This window comes from Anomaloglossus baeobatrachus, chromosome 6, assembly GCF_048569485.1.
Source record: "Anomaloglossus baeobatrachus isolate aAnoBae1 chromosome 6, aAnoBae1.hap1, whole genome shotgun sequence".
Classification (NCBI taxonomy): Eukaryota; Metazoa; Chordata; class Amphibia; order Anura; family Aromobatidae; genus Anomaloglossus; species Anomaloglossus baeobatrachus.
The window spans coordinates 34,779,672-34,794,012 of NC_134358.1; the positions used below are offsets into that span (position 1 = coordinate 34,779,672).

The 14,341-nt window shown below is 49.4% G+C and overlaps 1 long non-coding RNA gene across 1 annotated transcript; it reads right to left on the reverse strand.

Moving 5' to 3' along the window:
• Nucleotides 1-1,077: 1,077 nt before the first annotated feature.
• On the reverse strand, nucleotides 1,078-3,431 carry LOC142244003 (uncharacterized). The gene is made up of 3 exons (XR_012724419.1): nucleotides 3,216-3,431; nucleotides 3,021-3,130; nucleotides 1,078-2,060 (listed from the first exon to the last, which is right to left on the reverse strand). It is a non-coding gene; the product is annotated as an uncharacterized LOC142244003 (long non-coding RNA).
• Nucleotides 3,432-14,341: the final 10,910 nt, after the last annotated feature.

Genomic DNA, 14,341 nt, shown 5'->3' on the forward strand with positions numbered 1-14,341 from the left:
CGGAATGCCTGTAAAGACCCCCTAGATATCTTCACCCCGATTCCAACAAGACCATCCACTAAGCTCTAGGTCCCCGCCTTCAGAAGTTATCGGGGTTCAAACATGGCCGTCTTTTTGGGGTGCATTGCCGTCGTTTCCCGGGGACCCTGAATTACGTTATATGTCCCATTAGCTCGGCCTGGTTCCGACTTAAATTTTAAGGGGTCACATGACCCGGTGACATGTTTGGTTCCCGAGATGAGGCCGCAAAGTAAGCTACACCTTTGGGTGTAATTCCAGACTAGAGGGCGCTCTTGAGCTGACTGCAGTTGGAGCCAAATATCTCGTAATATAAAGCATTTAGCGGAAGGCCTGTAAAGACCCCCTATATTTTTGCACCCCGATTCCAACAAGACCATCCCTGAAGCTATAGGACCCCGCCTTCAGAAGTTATCGGGGTTCAAACATGGCCGTCTTTTTGGGGTTCATTGCCGTCGTTTCCCGGGGACCCCGAATTGCGGTATATGTCCCATTAGCTCGGCCAGGTTCCAACTTAAATTTTAAGGGGTCACATGACCCGGTGACATGTTTGGTTCCCGAGATATGAGGCCGCAAAGAAAGCTACACCTTTGGGTGTAATTCCAGACTAGGAGGCGCTCTTGAGCAGACTGCTTAGAGTTGTGTAAAAGCCACAATTACGTCCATATAGCCAACCCTCGCAGAATGAAAAGAAAAAAAAAAAAATATAGTGCAAAGTCCACATGTGACAGTTGGAGCCAAATATCTCCTAATCTAAAGCATTTAGCAGAATGCCTGTAAAGACCCCCTAGATTTCTTCACCCCGATTCCAACGAGACCATCCCCGAAGCTCTAGGAACCCGCGTTCAGAAGTTATCGGGGTTCAAACATGGCCGTCTTTTTGGGGTGCATTGCCGTCGTTTCCCGGGGACCCTGGCTTAGTGGGCCTCTGGATTTTCCGTTACTCGGTTCTGTAAAAACATCTTATAGTATTCTGCACTGTGCTACATTTAATTTTTTCTTTTTTTTTTTCTTTCTACAGAATGAAAACTGCAAGCTCGGAATGGTCTATGTTCCTGTTTTCTTTTTTTTTCCTTGCTTTATTCAGTTTAATAATGTTTATAGTTTGACATGTTTGTTTGTTTTCTCTTATTTAATGTACATCATATGCACATATATAAGTTTGTATACACCAATGCTCTCACGTTAGTAATACACACTATATATTATAAGTACTATTATATTGGGGGGTTTTTTCCCTTTCAGATTTGATGCCTGAACCATAATTTAAGGGGAAAAAAAGCAACGTGAGCACAGCACTTGAGACCTGTCAGACTTTGCTGCCCTCAGGATAGATATGCAGATTTTGATGCAGATTCTCAAAATCTGCATGAAAAAAGCATCAAACACAGCGTGGGCACAGGGCCTAAGATGGTCTTAGGTGAAATGCAGTTGTGGTGGTAGGGCTTGAGTATTATTCTTGTTCTCTGGCTACCTTCACAGAGACATTTAGAGCAATGCTGGCCCACTGCAATATTCAAGGGCCACAAACAATGCGAGTTTTTTGGGGCCTTTGGAGCTGGCTCTTGGCGCAAACTGGTGCCTGGCCGGTGGGTTCTCGGTGCAGACAGGGCAGGGTGGGCTGCACGATTTTACCTGACACTGTTGTGGGCTGTATCCTCTGGCACGGCTGTATCCTCTGGCACATTTTTATTTTGTAAAGTTTATTTGAATTCTAGTTATAGAGACAAGGCATGAGGGAAATACAACGGCTCAGACATCTGACTAGTAGTCATTGGCGATGCCATTCAAACCTCCATTTGTCAGAATAATTTCATCACTGCCGTTTATCACCTCCAGTTTGTCCCTATAGCTAGAATAGAAATAGTTAACAGTACATTTATAAGACAATATTCACCTGGTATTGGACCTAAAATGGGGAAAAATGCACAACATGAATTAATAAACTTTAACACGAAAAATTCAATCGTCGATTCTCCTCAATATGAGCCTAGGGATAAGCTTCATTCTTCTGGGCAGATCCCTGGATAGATTCTGTCGGCCTGAAATAAACAATAATATTAGTATACACCCTGATGATGCACACATGATCACTGCTCTTCTAGCAAGTCCAGCTCATCCCACAGAAGCAGCTGCGCTCACTCCCTGTGCTGTCACTGGCATAAGACAGCTTTACACAGGACATCTGTCAGGCATTGAAGTGGCCAGGGTATTAAATTGATGTGAATCCCAGAGACTTTTAACTTTTGAGTGACAGACACTGAATGCCCTGTAAGGTGCCATGTTTACACGACCTGATAGCCAACCAAATGTGCTCATTTGAGCAATAATTCAGTAAACTGCTGGGCTGTGTAAAGCTACCCTTAGGGTAGAGTGACACTTGTGCATAGTAACTGAGGAGAGAGCATCAGATGCAATATGCTAATGACCCTCGGATCCCGCTCGCTGCAAGCATGAGCCGAGTGTCATGCCACTGTGATCCATTCCTGAGATTGGATGCCAGCTGCGGAAGAGACACATTAATCCCCTCTTCTCCATTGTCAGTCTTTGCGCATATCGCACTGCACTAGGATGACATCCGAGTGCAGTCCGATGTTTCTCTCTCACCCACAGACTTGTATGGACGAGTGAAGAGACTCACAGACCATGGCAGCATGCTTCGATTTATTTATTTTTTTTCCTCAGTCCAATTAGGGCTGAGAAAAAAAACAAACTTGCAGATGTGAGCTGCTGTATTGTCTTAAATGGGGCCGAATGCAATGCCAGATTTCTCTCACATTGCTCTCGTGCGAGTCAGACGCCATGGTGACTCTACCCTTAGAGTGCGTTCCCACAATCAGGGTTGGCAGCGTTTGGGATGTAGCGTGTTTTTGCTGCTTCCAAAACACTGCGTTGTACAGTACAAGCATAGTGGACAGGATTTCTAGAAATCACATGCTCGCTGTGCTTGTTTTTTCTGCAGCAAACATTGACTTGTGGCACTGATTTAAAGGTATACTCACCTTGGATTTAAACTTGAGTCACCGGGTACTTCTTCAAGTTGGGCACTGCTAGCTTCACTTCCTGGGCCTGGACCCTTTGCTCCTCTTCTCTGCTGCTTCCTTCTGCAGCTCTGTAGGGGAGACAGAAAACAAACTTAAATTCTGGCAACAGTTTATGTACAAATATGAAATCATATCTGCATTGCAATGAATTACCTTGAGGTGCTGGGCTGGGTTTCCCTTGGTCTGCCTGCTCCTGCAACCAGTTGGAACACTTCACAGAGGTCCCCTAAGGTTTTCTCCCTGTAGTTCCTCTCCGCTGTCATGTTCGAATGGCTTAAGTATTTCGAGAACAGATACTTCTCTTTCTCTGTCAGGTTAGACACGGTCCATGTCTGACAGACTTTTCTGACCAGCTGACTGGAGATATTTTCAAGTTTATACCTAGAAAGGAATAGAGTAGATCATAAATACATGGCACAACATTTAAAATGTATTTTTTTGACTTCTCACTTACTTGTTGTGGTAGCGTGTAAGGTCGTTGGATACGTTATGAATCCAATTCCTGAAGTCGATAAGAAGAAGTTATTCGGGCTGTCTCGTGTGGCCAGCACCGGTCTCACTTCTGAAAAGTAAACGTTAAACCACTGTGCAAAAAAACCAAACAAACCACTTGTTAGATTTTGAATGGGGCTTTTGAATGTTACGGTAAGAAGATTTCAACAAGACAATGTCTTACTGGAGTCCACAACAGTGCCCACATGAGAGAGGGATCTGCTCCACCAGGACAGGAAAACTTTAGGGTAAAAATACGGTACCTCTTCTAAGGCTCAGTTGGATTTCTGAGCAGGAGAGGGGCTACCGCTGGGTTATCTTAATAAATAGAAAAGTCACCTCTGCGTCAACTGCGTCGGAGGAGAAGTACCACTCTTATTTTGTAGGTTTACTGTCCTGGTGGGGCGGATCCCCCTCTTAAGTCTAAGATACACGGTGAGTAATACGGAGCGAGTGTAATATATATATATATATATATATACACACACACACACACACACTTTATATTTATATATATATATATATATATATATATATATTGTGAGACTGTGACCGGGGTTATCTATGACGGCCGGTATGTCTCGCCCAGGTTGTGCTCACTCCATGATAGAAAGTAAATCCACTATAGGGTTAATGCTGTTTCCCTACAGGCTTAAGGAAGGGTTAAAAGGAAACAGGAACGAGGGCAGGTGTGCCGGGTGTGGGGGAAGTGACCAGAACTTCCTGAGCCCTCTGCTGGAGAGGCACATGTATTTTGTTATGGACTTTTTGTTTGGACATTAAACACCGTGTGCTGTGAACCTTGATGCCTGGATCCCGTGTCTTCTGCTGCGCAGCCGACCGCGCTACCTCACATATGGTGGAGAATGCGGGCATGACAGCCGGTGAGGTGTAGCATCCATCCCTGGTGACCCAGCTGCGCATGTCCTGGATTCGAGCGGCTATACTACAGCCCAAACCCGGCGACGCCATGGAGGACATACTAAAGCATTTGGCTCAGGCTAATGCACAGCAGCAACAGACCAATGCACACCTGCTCCAATCCTTGCAAGTGCAGGAAAAAAAACTCCAAGAACAGTTGGATCAGGCCAATGCACGTCAGCAGCAATCCTTGCAAGTGCAGGTCAAAATGCACCAAGAACAGATGGAGCAGGCCAATGCACGTCAGCAGCAATCCTTGCAAGTGCAGGACAAAAGGCACCAAGAACAGATGGAGCAGGCCAATGCACGTCAGCAGCAAGCCTTACAATTGCAGGAAAAAAGGCACCAAGAACAGATGGTTCTCCTGGCCAAGTCGATCCGTGCCGGACCGGCAGCAACAACCCCGGGACCGGGTGACGACGGCAGCGTCCGGAAAGCGGTGAGACAAGCGTTGCAAAAGATGACCCCGGGTGATGATGTGGAAGCGTTCCTGGCGGTGTTTGAGCGGGTGGCCGAGCGGGAAAAGCTGCCGACCCCGCAGTGGGCTGAGGTATTGTCGCCCTATCTGACGGGGGAACCCCAAAAAGCGTACCTGGACCTCGGTACCGAGGACGCCATTGACTATGTGACCCTGAAAGCCGAAATACTGGCTCGGTTGGGGGTGAATACCTATGTACGGGCTCAGCGGGTAAATCAGTGGTTCTATGAGGAAGCCAAACCCGTACGCTCCCAGGCCTATGACTTATTACATCTTGTAAAAAAGTGGTTGCAGCCTGACACTCTGAGCCCGGCGCAAATGGTGGAAAGGGTAGTAGTGGATCGTTTTGTGCGCACTTTACCCGTCACCGTTCAACGGTGGGTAGGACAGGGTGACCCGAGTACCCTGGACCAATTAGTGTCCCTGGTAGAGCGGCATGTGGCTACGCAGGACTTGATACGGGACACTGAGACTTTGCGTACCGCCCGTCGGTCCGGCCCCTCCAAGCCTAGGGCCAAGGACCCACCGCCGACACCGGTACAGGAGTCCGCTACCATCCTGGCTGAGGCCGCGCCCGCCGTTCCTGAGGTCCGGAAGGCCATGTACCCTAAACGACAACTTGTCAAGGGGGTTTCCTTCCCTATTAGATGTTGGCGGTGCCAGCGGGTGGGACATATGGAAGCCCAGTGTCCACTCACCACGGAGCCCATGGATTGTGGGGTTACCCGGCGGGGTTCAATGTATGCTCAGGTGGTGTGTACCGCTGACCTGGTCTCCCCAGAGACAGAGCCCCACTTGTGCCAAATACAGGTGAATGGATGTCCGGTTACAGGATTGTTGGATTCCGGAAGCTTAGTGACCCTTGTGCGATCCACCTTGAGAGCTAAAGTAAAGGCCACAGGACGCACTGTGGGGGTGGTTTGCATACATGGGGACCGCCACGACTATCCCACGGGGATTGTCACCATCACAGCACCTTGCGGTCAGGTGCAACATGAGGTGGGACTTCTTAACACTCTTCCTTATGACGTGATCCTAGGAAGGGATCTGCCCTATTTTTGGACTTTATGGAGGGGACCCCCTAAGTCCCCTCAGATATTGGTCGGTCCGGGACCTGAGCCCTACAATCCTGAATCCGGGACACCTGCCGTAGGGGTCACGATGATAGGGACAGAGTGTGAACCCGATAGGTCACCCCTAGAGGTATTGGCAGGAGAGGCTGAGACGGTCGAGCCCATCCCGGAGTTGGAGGCGTCCCCGGATACGTTTGGGACAGCCCAACTCCAGGACCCTACGTTAATACATGCCCGGAGTCGGGTGACAGTAGTTGACGGGGTGGCACAGCTGCCCAGTGCCCAGGTAAGGTACCCCCATTTCGCTCTTAAGCAGGATTTACTCTACCGGGTAGATGAAATACGGGGCGTAGGGGTAGAACAGTTGGTGGTGCCCCAGCCGCATCGCCGGCGGGTCCTCGACTTGGCTCATAAACACCTGATGAGTGGCCACCTAGGGGTCAAGAAAACGCAGGAGCGAATATTGCAAAGGTTCTATTGGCCCGGGGTCTTTGGGGAGGTAAAACGGTTCTGCGAAACCTGCCCGGAGTGTCAGCTTACTGCACCCCTGACCCATTTTCGCAGTCCGTTGGTACCGTTACCCATTATAGAAGTCCCTTTTGAACGGATAGGGATGGATCTGGTGGGGCCCCTCGTAAAGTCCGCTCGAGGGCACCAACACATCCTAGTGATCGTTGACTATGCCACCCGGTATCCCGAGGCGATACCTCTCAGACATACTGCAGCAAAGCTTATAGCTCGGGAGTTGTTTGCTGTGTTCTGCCGGGTGGGATTGCCCAAGGAGATCCTTACGGATCAGGGGACCCCATTCATGTCTAAAGTGACCAAAGAGCTATGCCGGCTACTCCAGATCAAGCAGTTGCGTACGTCTGTGTATCATCCGCAAACGGACGGTTTAGTCGAGCGTTTCAATAAAACCCTGAAAACCATGCTAAGAAGGGTGATTTCAAAAGACGGGAAAGACTGGGATATGATGCTTCCCTATTTGATGTTTGCCATACGAGAGGTGCCACAGGCATCCACGGGGTTTTCGCCTTTTGAATTGTTATACGGGCGACATCCCCGGGGATTGTTGGACCTGGCAAAGGAAACATGGGAACAAGAGCCCACCCCCCATAAAAGTGTGATTGAACACATTTTGGGTATGCAGAACCGCATAAGCGCGGTCATGCCAATTGTGAAGGAGCACTTACAGGAGGCTCAGGCCGCGCAAAGCGGCCGCTACAATAGACAAGCCACCGTGCGGACCTTTAAACCCGGGGATCGGGTGTTGGTATTGATCCCCACGGCGGAGAGCAAATTCCTGGCTCAGTGGCAAGGCCCCTACGAGATAAAGGAAAGAGTAGGGGTGGTTAACTATAAAGTATTGCAGCCCGGTAGGCGGAAACCTGAACAAATATACCATGTCAACCTATTAAAACCTTGGCAGGAACGGGAAAGCCTGATGGCTGTTTTTTCCCCACCTCCCTCCTCTTCGGGTCGTTCACATCCGGCTCCAGCGACCTCCGGAGAGGACGAACCGGAAGTAAGGATTGGAGAAGCCCTCACCAAGCAACAGAGGCGAGAGGCCAGACGGTTGGTTCAGCAGAACCCCGATGTCTTCTCCGAGCTGCCCGGTAGGACCAGTCTGATACGACATGATATTGTCACCGAGCCCCACCTGAAGGTACGCCTGAAGTCATACCGGGTGCCGGAGGCTCGACGACAAGCCATATCGGAGGAAGTAAAGACAATGTTACGCCTGGGGGTCATCGAAAAATCCCGGAGTGAATGGGCTAGTCCGATTGTCCTAATACCAAAACCCGATGGCTCCTTAAGGTTCTGCAATGACTTTAGGAGATTGAACGAAATATCCAAGTTCGATCTCTACCCCATGCCCCGGGTGGATGAGCTGATTGATAGGCTGGGACAGGCGCGATATTTTACCACGCTCGACCTGACCAAAGGGTACTGGCAGGTGCCACTAACGGAGTCCGCCAAGGAGAAAACAGCTTTTGTTACGCCGGAGGGTCTCTTCCACTATGTTGTCTTGCCTTTTGGGTTACATGGCGCTCCGGCCACGTTCCAGAGGTTGATGGACTTAGTGCTGGAACCCCACCAGGCGTATGCATCAGCGTACCTGGATGACATCATTATTTACAGCACCGATTGGCAGACCCACTTGGAACAGGTACAAGCGGTGGTGGACGCGCTTCGAACAGCCGGATTGACAGCCAATCCCAAGAAATGTGGATTGGGACTCACGGAAGCCCGCTACTTGGGCTACGTGATAGGCCAAGGAGTGATTAAGCCCCAAATTAACAAGGTTGAGGCGATCCAGAAGTGGCCTAGACCCCTGACCACGAAGCAGGTTAGGGCCTTCCTGGGTATCGTGGGGTACTACAGGAGGTTTGTAAAGGATTTTGCGGGACTATCAGCCCCCTTGACGGACCTTCTCAAAGGCAAGAAGTCCGTCATGGTGCGGTGGACTCCGCAGGCCGAGGACTCCTTCCGGGCCCTGAAGGGGGTCCTGTGCGGACAGCCCGTTCTGGTCAACCCTGATTTCCGGAAGGAGTTCATAGTACAGACTGACGCCTCGGAGGTCGGCCTGGGGGCAGTGCTGTCTCAGGTGGTTCAGGGGGAGGAACACCCCGTCACCTTCTTGAGTAGGAAGCTCACCCCTCCCGAGCGGAATTATAGCGTAGTGGAGAAGGAGTGCCTGGCGATCAAGTGGGCCTTGGAGTCCCTACGCTATTACCTGCTGGGACGGCAGTTTCGCTTGGTGACGGATCACTCTCCACTGGTCTGGATGAGGTCCGCCAAGGAACGGAATGCCCGGGTTACCCGGTGGTTCCTTTCTCTGCAGAACTTCCGGTTTACGGTTGAACACCGGGCCGGTAGGTTGCAGGGCAACGCCGATGCCTTGTCCCGCGGCCCGTGCTTGATGGCTGGAGTTCAACCCCGCACGCTTGAACTGAGGGGGGGGGTATGTGAGACTGTGACCGGGGTTATCTATGACGGCCGGTATGTCTCGCCCAGGTTGTGCTCACTCCATGATAGAAAGTAAATCCACTATAGGGTTAATGCTGTTTCCCTACAGGCTTAAGGAAGGGTTAAAAGGAAACAGGAACGAGGGCAGGTGTGCCGGGTGTGGGGGAAGTGACCAGAACTTCCTGAGCCCTCTGCTGGAGAGGCACATGTATTTTGTTATGGACTTTTTGTTTGGACATTAAACACCGTGTGCTGTGAACCTTGATGCCTGGATCCCGTGTCTTCTGCTGCGCAGCCGACCGCGCTACCTCACAATATATATATACACACACATATATATATATACACACATATATTTATGTACACATATATATATATACACTCACAGATAGATATATATATATATATATATATATACACACATAAAAATATATATTTATATAATTTTGTATATATATGTATATATATATATATATATATATATATATATAATTTTATATATATATATGTGTGTATATATATATATGTGTGTGTGTGTGTGTGTGTGTGTATATATATATATATATATATATATATATATATATATATGTGTGTGTATATATGTATATATATATTTTATTTATTTTTTTATTATTATAATTATTTTTTTAAATATATATATATATATATATTTTTTTTTTTTAACTGCAACAAAATATAAGTAACCAGAATACTCAATAAAATGATGAAAGTCCATTCACTTCTATGAACGGCTGTGGTCCTCCATCAAGTCATGTGCAGCTCATCATTAGAGGGTTTTTAGACCTTCCTCCACCAACTTGGAAAACTCCAACAGGACATACAGGAAACAGATATAATTCAGTTTCCAATATTATAACTATGACAACAACATATATGTGCACCCGAGGGATTGTCACTGCATTGCTGCTGCTTAAAGGGCTCCTGTCACTTGTCATACATATGTATTTTTGTTACCTGGTGTAAAAGTCCCTCTTCTCCTGAATACGTCGCTGTTTTTCTTTTCTTCCTACGCCTCTTCGTTACTGAGATACAACCTTTTCTTCCCTGCATATAAATCTAGTCTTGTTAGCCAAGTGGACATTTTCTTCTGACCACGCCCACTTGACTGAAAAGACTTGATTTATACACAAAGATAAAAAGGCCATATCTCAGGAACGCAGAGAACAATAGAGAAGGGGTTTATGCCGCGCTATTCATCAGGAAGGAGAACAGAGAGATGATCAATGTTCCTTTATTGTAGCTTGTGTCTACGCGTTTCAGGAGCTCTGCTCCCTTCATCAGGACATACAGCACAAAAACAACATATCTTCTGTTCAAGGCTTCCACTCGATTATGTATCTGAGGGGGAATATGATAGGGGTGACCCTAATTTTGGCTTTTTTTCCATGTTTGACTGAGGTATGCCTAGACAGCCCATGTAACATAAAACCAATTTTAATGTTGTGCCTGTGGGAATTGATCCGATTATGCAGTTCCTGCACCGTTCTTCCCACATACAATTTTCCGCACTCACATTCGATTAGATAGATAACAAATGTTGATTGACAAGTAAGGCTATGTGCGCACAGTGCGTTTTTCGCTGCGTTTTTGCGCGGTTTTCGGGTGCGTTTTTGGCCTCAAAACTGCAGGACTTTGCTTCCCCAGCAAAGTCTATGAGTTTTCATTTTTGCTGTCCGCACACATCTGTTTTTTTTACCTGCGTTTTTGAGTTAAAAAAAAAATGGACATGTCAGTTCTTTCCTGCGTTTTTCTGCGTTTTCCGCCCATGCAATGCATTTGAAAAACGCAGCAAAACGCAGAGATCAAAAACGCAGCAAAACGCAGCCAAAAACGCACCAAATCGCGGAAAAAACGCATGCGTTTTTTTATGCGTTTTTTCGACGCAGGTGCGTTTTTGTGCGTTTTTAGCGGCCAAAAACGCAGCGTCAAAAAGACGCAGTGTGCGAACCTAGCCTTAGGTGGACTTTAATAGGAAATGAGTCTTCTCCTGAAGAGGATTTAAAAATGGATCTATTGTGTGAAATTGATTTACAACATAAGCAATTCCTCATGAAACATTTAAAGGATCCTGCATTCATATTAGGATTGTGTATTTTATCCCTTATTGTGAGAGCTTTTGCTCTACTTGGGGCTATGATGCTCTTTAGGTTTGGGGCTCTCCTGAAGGTGATCCCTGGTTTTTCAGGAATAATCCCCTTTAAAAAAGGGTCGTTTAGAAGTATACCCCAATATCTAGAAAGGATTTCCCTTATTCGGTCACTCTCTCTACTAAAAGTGGTAAGGAAATTTGAGGTGAAATCCTTATTGTTAGTTATAATGGGCTTTCTACTGGGTCTAATTAAATCTGCTTGTTTGAGCAGTTTAGGCTACTTTCACACATCCGGCTTGAGCTGTGCGGCTCAATCCGGCTGTGCAAGCTATGCAACGGATGCGGTGAACACACCCCATCCTTTGCATAAGTTTTTCCATTGCGGCCAGTCCAGTTTTTGCCGCTTGCGGCATGCTACTGAGCATGCGCAGTGGCAAAAAACGCATGCGGCGGCCGGATGCGGTTTTTGCCGCATCGCGCCGCATCCGGCATCCATAGGGATGCATTGGGAAAAGCGCCGCATCGGCCGGATGCGGCGCGATGCGGTTTTTTTTGCCGGAGCAAAAAACGTGCCAGGGAACATTCCATCCGGCCGCCGCATCGGCTAAATCTGCCGCATGCGGCAAAAACCGGACCGAACGCAAGCCCATGCGGCACAATGCGGCACTAATTAAAGTCTATGCAGGAAAAACGCAACCGGCAGCAAAAAAAAACGGTTGCGGTTTTCCTGCAAAGTGCCGGATTGTGCCGCATTTGAAAAGCCGGATGTGTGAAAGCAGCCTTAGTGTCCTTAAAAGCCTTCTTAATGAGTGACATAGGGTATTCCTTTTCTATAAATCTATTTCTCATGATATTGGCTTGTTCATGAAAGTCATCATCAGAGGTACAGTTCCTCCTAATTCTTTTGTATTGGTTGTTGGGTATGTTTGTGAGCCATTTTTTGTAGTGGCCACTGGAGAATTGAATATACCCATTACAATCCACTTTTTTGAAGAAGGTTTTAGTAATGATCTCCCCCTCGCGGTGTATCAGGGTCAGATCCAGAAAATCTATTTGATCTTTCTGTACTACCGATGAGAATGTAAGGCGTTTTAGATCCGCCATATTGGGCGCGAAAGTTTCCCGCTCGAGTCGTCTTCCCCGAGCAGTGAAGGCATGAAAGTGAAGCCCTGCCCCCGGAAGAAGGAGTGCCGGAAGAAAACTAAGGGGGATGCGGGTGAAGAAGCTGGCCTCATGTGATCTCGGGGATAAAAGGCAGGGACTCCAGGACCCTGCATCCGTTTCGCTCCTGGATCCCGACAGTGCGACAGCAGCATGGCAACTCCCTTCCAGAGTCTCGAGATCCCGGAGCCCGTGCCAGGAATGGCGGTGTGGGTGAAGGCCCGGACCGAGGAGATGTGCTGCCGCCTCCAGCACCAGGTAAGCTTCTTAGTGGAGCACTGGGCGGCAGAGATGGGGGAGATAGTGGCTGCCGTGTGGGCCCGTGAGAGGATGATGGTGTTGGCGGGGTGGGAAGGCGACTCACGTCCCTGTGCCCTTGAGGGGTCGGCCATCGCGGCTGAGGGGCTCGGTCTGCTGCTGCCCGCCATACCGCCTCTTTCATTGCCCACAGTGGTTGTCGCTGCTCCTCTGCCCGTATCCCCACCCCCGACATCGGTGGCGGAGTCCATCCCGGGCACTCATGGGAAGCTGCTTGAGGAGGCTGGCCCGGACCTGTTGTGGAATCCGGCCGCGCGGTGCCCGTTGACCGAAGAGACCCGTTCCCGGCCAGCATCTGATCCCGAAGCGGCACCGGCTGTTCCGGAAGTGACCGCGCCCAAGCGCGCACCAGCCCTGGCAGTCCGCCCGGCCAAGAAGGCCCAGAAGGCAAAGCAAGCTGCTCCAGGGTTGCGGGCCTCGGCTGAGATTCCGCAGGGAGGCAGCTGCAAGGCAGCAGAGCCGGCCGCGACACAGCAGGGCTCCCCTTTGAGAGTGCCGATCGTAGTCGACATCGGGGAGTGCCGGCTGGGCCAGACCCCCACTGATGTAGACGCCGGGCATGCGGATGCCCCGTATTGGGAGCGACAGCCTAGCCAACTGAGCCTGGAAATTGCGGCTAGGGAGAAGAGGAGAGAGGAGGTCCTTGCCCGTACCATCGAAGGGAAGGAGCATCTCCGAAGCACCAGATACTGGGTGTGGGGCCCGACCTATCATGGCTAGGTCAGAAGGTTCAACCGGGACAAAGGCTGGGGGTTCCTGTATGACCCCAACTTGGAAGGTGAAGTCTTCTTCTCCCGGCGGGACGTGAACGCTCATCTCCCGTTTGGACACCCGGATCATGACCTCTTGCCCGGTGATCTAGTGCACTACACCCGGCACCGAGGGGAGAGGGGCTGGTTTGCCCTGGATGTCCGGAGTGGCAGACAGCCCCCTCCTCCACCGTACAGCCCTGATGTGGGGGTTGAAGAGGAGTCCCCCACAGTAAAAGCTTGTAGCCCGTTGGCTATAAAGAACCCATTCCCATTGGGACTTGTGTTTGACCCCCGTTTTACCCCTGTTGCGTGAGTGACTGCTCATGGACATGGCCATGGACTTTCTGGCCACCCAAAAACTATTGGGCTTGTAAATATTGCCCCATCCTGCCCCTTTTTGCCATGCCTTCCCGTTCCGTTAGCCTCCGGAGAGGCATATTGGAGGAAGGACCCACAGCAGAGCAGGCTGGGGTCCGGTCACCACCAGAACTGGTGACTAACCTCCGGGGAGCCCTTGGGCAACTGCCGGGTGCGCCGCACCGTACCCGTTCCCGCCTGGGTGATCTAGCTGTGTTCCTGTTTCCGGACTGGGGAAAAGGGGTGCTGCCCGTTTCTTAGGGGCAGCATCAAGGCTAGGTTGTTTGGGTGGGAAAGGCGGAAGGACATGAACCCGTTCCGTTATTAAAGTTATGCAACGTTAAAGTAAAATGGCTCCCGTTATGGGAAGACTTTCAGTAGTCATAAGTTGTCATAATGTTATTATACTTGTAACTGTTCCCGTTTTTCCCAGTTAAAAAGAAAAATAAAAATAAACCGGAGTTGGCCGGGCAGCCCGCGGACGGTCTGCATTAAACCAAGGGGGAATATGATGCCTTGGACCCCAGGGGTGACAGGTAACAACACCTACCACGTTACACACACACTCCAATCCCTTGTGAGGACACACCCGTCACCCGAAAGGGAGACTTGATGCCTCCCTCAGGGCCAGTAAGGCACACCAGGTG